Genomic DNA, 6,566 nt, shown 5'->3' on the forward strand with positions numbered 1-6,566 from the left:
CTTGTTTACCTGGTTCTTACTTCTAAAAGCTGAAAAAATTCACGCGGCAGCAGCACTTATGTAATCCAAGTGACTTTTTCGTAAGGAAAGAGAAATTTCAGTATTACAGCTTCAAAAAGTACGCCCTATCTCTGGAGGGCGTGCAAGGCCTCATGGGGGCGCAGCGGGAAAGTTCGCAGCTGAAAATGGCCTTTTCAAGGGAGCGTGGAAACCACGTGGAAGGAGTCCCTGAACAGGAGTGCGGAACCAGCACGCGGAGCCACAGCAGGAACCGGGAGCAGGAAATTCCAGGAGCGTGAGCGGGCTGTGGGCTGGGACAGGCTCATCCTCCCCACTTCCCCAACAAGAGAGGATGAAGCGTCCGCGACCTGCTTTTATCCCCTCCCAGCCCCACTGGCTGGGGAGGTGTGGTGGAGGGTATTGGTTGACCTTGTTGGCTGACTTTAGGTTCACCTGTGTGATGTCATGTCACTGGTGCCTAGCATTGTGGGTGCCCACGTTGGGTTTTCCCACAGGTGCCTGCTTGTGTGCCTGATTTCTTTGCAACCCCTTTATCGTGGCAGGGACAGCTAATTTCCCTTTAGCGCGGGCATTAGGGAGGATAACTCCCCTTTGTCCCTAATCTAGCAACCTGTCAGTTCCAGTCCTCTATTTTGTGTAGTGTAGGTGTTTTTCATTATGTTTGGTAGTGTTTTAAAAATTTTTTTTATTTTAGTTTTAATTTTTTTTGGTAGTGTGTTTTTGGTACCTTGTATTTGGGCTCTTAAGTTTGTCCCCTCCCTTTTTTAAAATTGATGATCATTATAGTTCTAGGGTTTATATTTAAGCCTTTACACTATCTTGGTTCATTTTTTTATATGGTGAGATATATAGTCCTGTTTCATTCTTTCTCAGGTGGAAATCCAATTTTCCCAGCACATTTGTTGAAAAGACTTTCTATTCCCCATTTATTTAATTTATTTTTTCACTGTGCAACCGCTTCAGTGCCTTAAGCCCACCGGGTAAAGCCAGGCAATGGTTCAGGGTACAGATTGCTTTGGCATGGGACACTGTGAGAGGCCCATGGGACTGGACCTGCCACAAATCCAAACCCATGCACTCTATTCCCCATTTAATGTTTTTTAGTCCTTTATAAAAAATTCAGATGTCTATAGGTGCTTGCTTTTATTTCTGGGTTTTCTGTTCTGATCCATTAGTTTAGATAGCTGTCATTGTACCAATATCAAGCTATTCTGATGATCATGACTGGGTAGCAGGTTTTGAAATCAGAGAACGAGAGGCCTCCTTTTTGGGATTTGTTTTTTAGTAGTGTTTTGCTTATCCTAGATTTCTTTCCTTTTCACATAGATTTGATGATGAATATTTTTCCATTCTTTGAAGCATAGTATTCGGATTTTGAAGGGAATTGCATCATATTTATAGAGTGCTTTCAGTAATATTGGAATTTTCACAACATTGTCTTTCTGTCCATGAACATATATATTTCATCTTTGGGGTGGTGATTAAAAATGTTATTTAAAAAGACTGTCCTTTTCAGAGTTACCTTCCTTAATAGACAAGAATCCTATTGTTTGTTGATCTTATAGTCTGCCACATTGCTGAATTTTTGAATTAGTTCCAACAATTGTTTTAGTTGAGTCCTTGGGGTTTTCTTGTTGGGGTACGGGATCCCCAACCCTCACCTGGGTCCTTGGGAGTGACTTTGTGATTGTGGAAACTAAAAATGACAGTATTGTCCAATGGGCATCTATTATAGGGCTTACAGGTCTGTCCAAAGGCCTACACGTCACACAGTGAACATATTGCATAGTCAGTGGATAATATCATCATCATCGGGTAACATCATAAACAGGTGATGAAATGACTCAGCCTTATGACCTGGTGCTAGCTGACCTCCAACCGGCCCTGAGCCTCCCCAGGGAGCAATCTATGATCTGTATCAGAAGAGAGTTTACAACACTTTACTGGGTTGGGCATAGAACCTGATTGCTCTTATCTATAGAAAACCTTCAGGCATAGTGAGTAGCCAGATACAGGTATGACACATCTTTTAAGGTAGTTCCTTTATGACAGCCCCCTTTTTTGCGCGTGCATGTGTGTGTGCATTTTTGGCCTGGAGAGTGTGTATTTAAAGACATTTCTATCTTGGAACAAAGGAGATCTTTCATCAAATAGGGCCAGTTTCCAGTGTAAGTGTAGAAATCAGGCCAAAAACATGCTACCAAGTTCTCCATTTACCATGTTTTCTATATATAAAGTCAGATTGTCTGCAGAGAGATTTTTACTTCTTCTTTGCCAATGTGGATGCCTTTGACTTCTTTTTGGTGTCTAGTGGCTCTGGGTAAGAGTTACAAGACTTTGTAAGGAAGAGTGGTGGTAAAAGGCACCCTGTCGGTTCCGGTGCAGAGGGAGAATGCTTTCCAGTTTTCTCAATTGAGGGACATGCTAGCCGTTGACTTTGCATGCTGCTGCTGCTGCTGCCATTGCGTTGGGTCTGACCCAGAGCGACTCTCTGCACAACAGAAACACTGTCGTAGGGGCTGGCCAAACAAAGTCCCACAAACTAGGTGGCTTCTAAGAACACAAATGTATTGTTCTGCAAGTCCGGAGCTTGGGAGTCTGAAGTTGAAGCGTCAGCCATATTGATCCTTTTGAGGGCTCTGAGGGAGATGCTATTCCAGGCGTCCTCAAACTACGGCCCGCGGGCCACATGCGGCCCACCGAGGACATTTATCCGGCCCGCCAGATAAATCGTTTTTGGCCCATTTGTTTTTTTACTTCAAAATATGTGCAGTGTGCATAGGAATTTGTTCACAGTTTTTTTTTTAAACTATAGTCCGGCCCTCCAACGGGTCTGACGGATAGTGAACTGGCCCCGTTTAGAAAGTTTGAGGACCCCTGTCCTATTCCATGCCTGCGATCCTTGGTGTTCCTTGGCCTGTGGGTACATCCCTCAGCCACTGGCTTCACAAGGCCATCATCCCTTCTGTGAGTCTGTCTCTTCTCCTCTTTTATGAGGTAAGGACACCGCTCAGCTGGGATGTGGACTCACTTAGTTCCACTGCGACCTCATGTGAACTCAACTGCTGTCTCTCCAGACTCTGTCTCCAAATAAAGTCACATCCACAGGTCCCAGAAGTTAGGATTTCAACAGAACTTAGTTGGGGATACAAATCGCTCTGTCACAGGGGTGAATACTGGGAGGCCACCTTGTGGTCATCGTTGGTGATGAGCTCCTGCACTTCAGGGCTGTTGTCCCAGATATAGCCATTATGTATGGTTCATTTTCCCAGATCTTTCTCTATCTATCTACAATCAGTGTCTGCCTTCCTTTCTCTTCCTTCTTCTCCATTCCATAGACATGGCAGTGTTTGTCAGCTCGGGAGCCCTTGTGGTGTACTGAATTATACCTTGGACTGCTAAGAGAAAGTAAGCAGTGTGAATCCACCTGCTAACCCTTGGGACCAAGATGAGGCTTCCTGCTCCCGAAAGATAACAGCACTGAGAATGCACGGGGCAATTCTACTCTGCCGTACAGAGTCAGAATCCACTCAATAGCAGTGGGTTTGGGGCGTTATGTCTAAAAAGCTGCTTGTTTATTAAGTTCTGTATTTTAGCTCATATGTGTCTATCTATGACCTGTTTGGAATTAATGTGTGTGTATAGTGTTAGGTAAGACACCTTGTTTCCCCTATAGGGATATCTAGTTCTCAAGAACCGTTTCTTGAAAAGCTGTCCCTTCCCTATTGAGTTATCTTGGCACCTTTGTTGAAACCCAATTGCCATGTATGCGTGGGTCAAACTCCAGATTCTCTACCTTGCTCCACTGATGTATCTATCTATTCAGATTTCCTGGGCTCTGTATATATATAATTATATTACATTAATATATATTAAGGGTAATAGTCTGAAAAATTCTAATTGGGGCAGACATCACATCATTATGGCCCTCAATGTATGCTCCACAGTTCAATCCTCAAGATTGTCTAGAGAGAATCCGGTACCAACAACATGATTTCCTTTGATAGTCCCTGTATATATGTATAGATATACATATACACCCCAGCTGACTACCCTTGCTGGGGTGCCCCTCACCCCAAAGGCAATCTAGATGATCTATTGTTATACTATCTACACTTTTACTCCTTCTCCTTTCTCTTTTGTAAATCGGTTTTGTTCATTGCCTGAGTCTACCAACATCCTCAAATGGGAGGAAACAAGTTGCGCGCAGAGTGAGAGCCAGCACTCTATCAACTGGCGATGTGTGTCTCAGTTCTCTACTGTTGCACCGCCCCACTCATAGTAGCTTAAAACAGCAGCGATTTAATCCTTCTCAGGGTTCTTCGGGCTGCCCAGGGCTCAGCTGGGCGTCCTTCTGCTGGCTTCCCTTCGGGTCTTTCCTGTGGCTGCAATCGGATGGCAGCGGGGACTGGCCTGGACACAGTGCTTGTACTGGAGGGGCTGCCACTGTCAGGGAATAGCAGGAAAATCGGATTCCAAAGGCTCTCAGGTTCTCTGGCTCTTCTGCTCTTTCTCTAGGTGGTATTACACTTTTACCCCGCCTGGCCTCTCCCCATATGCTCACATCTTCTCTCCAGCTGGACTTGTTCCATGGAAGTTCAGGCCTCCTGAGATGTTCTTAAGGAGTCAGGTCTGGAACGAGCACAGGGCACTTCAGCTGCATCCTATGGGTTAAGGAAAGTCACCGTTTCAACGTGGAAGGGATTGTAGTGAATTTGAGAGATTTGGGGGCGGAGCAAGGTAACAGATATGGCCACTAGATGGCAGTGTGGCAAAACAATCTGTTTATTGCTTTGCCCTGGTCAGTCTTCAGGGGAAGGTTCTCCACCAGAGAGCTTCAAAAGGCTAGCAGAGTGAAGGGGGCACCAGAAAGGGGAGGAGGGCAACAGAATGCCTAGAGGAGGGGAGAAGCAGAAGAGAGGGGACAGGCAAGTCCAGTCAATGTGGACTCTTGAACCAGAGAGCCCGGAAGGGCTGCTGGGGTCTTCAGAGCTCCCCCCACCCCATTCAGAGGCACTTCAGAATAAAGTCCTGGTGATTTGCTCCTCAAAGTCACAGCCTGAAACCCTATGGAGCCGTCAAGGCTGGAACAGGACTGAGCCTGTCCTCATGGCTTGTTCAGCAATAACAACAAACGCCCTCACTGCCAGCGAGTCGACTTGACTCACGGTGACCCGCTAGGACAGGGGAGCACTGCCCCTGTGAGTTTCCTGGACTGTAACTCGCTGGTGGTTTCGAACTGCCGAGCTTTCAGTTAGCAGCTCAACACGTCGCCAGAGCTCCTCAGCCAGACAATCGACAGGCTTAAAAAGTGAACGGTGCCACGAGGGGAGTCTGCTTTCTTTAGAAACAACCACACAAGCCCACAGGGCAGCCTTTGTCCAGCGGGCAAGCTCAGGAGGCAGGAAGGGACGGGAACGAAGGATGAGGGGAACGGGAAACTCAGCGAGGAAGTGGGAAGAACGCTGCTCCATCGTGCGGATTGGAGCCCCACGCGTACGGCTTGTTGAACGGAAAACCAATTTGCTCTGTAAACTTTCACCACAATCACAGTTGAAACAAAAAACCTAGAGTCCATTTTTACTCTGAGGCTACCTATGAGTCAGATCCAATTCAGTGCCTACTGCCTTGGGGTGTGCGTGTGTGGCCAGCTGGGTGCAGTTTTGTGTAGTACATAAAGCAGACAGACTCTCAAGGACTGTAAGTATGTCTGTCTGAGCTATTTTTAAAGCAACTGCATGTGTAAAAAAGCCGAGTTTGGCAGCAGCAGGTATTTTTGGCTAATGGACCCCAGCCTGCAGCGATGAGCTAAGCCACTGGGGCCAATACTGAGCTCATTTTGGGCTCCTTTATATATAATAGGGCCTGAGGGTTTGTAGACCAGGAATCACAGTTCACTGGGGGTTAGCTTTTGCGACTGGCACTGTGAGTTATTCTTTGTGGTTTATCTCCGGGAGCCCCTGGTCATATGACCCACCTGGATCCTTCCGTCAGAGTCCAAAGAATCTCGAAGACAGAAAGAGGTCGTCGTCGTCCTGGTGTTTGTCTTGTCTTGTGGGCCCTTGGCTGCCCTCCCTTGTCACCCTCCGGCACTCTCAGTGTGCTATCTGACTCTTTGGCCCGAAGATGTGAAGTCCGATCCTTAACCAAGTCTGCTTTGGGATCTGGTTCTAGTTCTGATTGCATACAGCTGGCCGCCTCTGCTGAGGGCAGGCTGAACGTGCGTTTCAATGGTTATGGTCCACAATCATCTCGTGATTTCTAGCTGGTGGCACTTGAGAAGGAAGCGGATCGTCTTGTGGGTCCTTACCCCTATAGGAGCCGTCTGCAGTGTCCCTGTGGACAAGGGTCTCCAGGACCATCTGGAGAATAAAGAAGTCGTCCCCCCACCCTGCATCCTGTCACATTCGTTGCCCCTCCGTTGACTATTCCTATGGAGCTCTGGTCGTGCCCTGGTTAAGCGGTCAAATGCTAACTGGTCAGTGATCCCAACCCGCCCGCCTCCACTCCGGAGAAAGATGTGTCCGTCAGCTTCCCTAGGGGCT

At 47.1% G+C, this 6,566-nt stretch overlaps 1 non-coding gene across 1 annotated transcript; it reads right to left on the reverse strand.

Annotated features, from left to right (window-relative positions):
• Window positions 1–965: 965 nt before the first annotated feature.
• Window positions 966–1,097, reverse strand: LOC115868020. Its single transcript, XR_004045378.1, has one exon. It is a non-coding gene; the product is annotated as a small nucleolar RNA SNORA42/SNORA80 family (small nucleolar RNA).
• Window positions 1,098–6,566: the final 5,469 nt, after the last annotated feature.

Source organism: Echinops telfairi, unplaced genomic scaffold, assembly GCF_000313985.2.
Source record: "Echinops telfairi isolate 266 unplaced genomic scaffold, ASM31398v2 ScPeMD7_5;HRSCAF=22, whole genome shotgun sequence".
Lineage (NCBI taxonomy): Eukaryota > Metazoa > Chordata > Mammalia > Afrosoricida > Tenrecidae > Echinops > Echinops telfairi.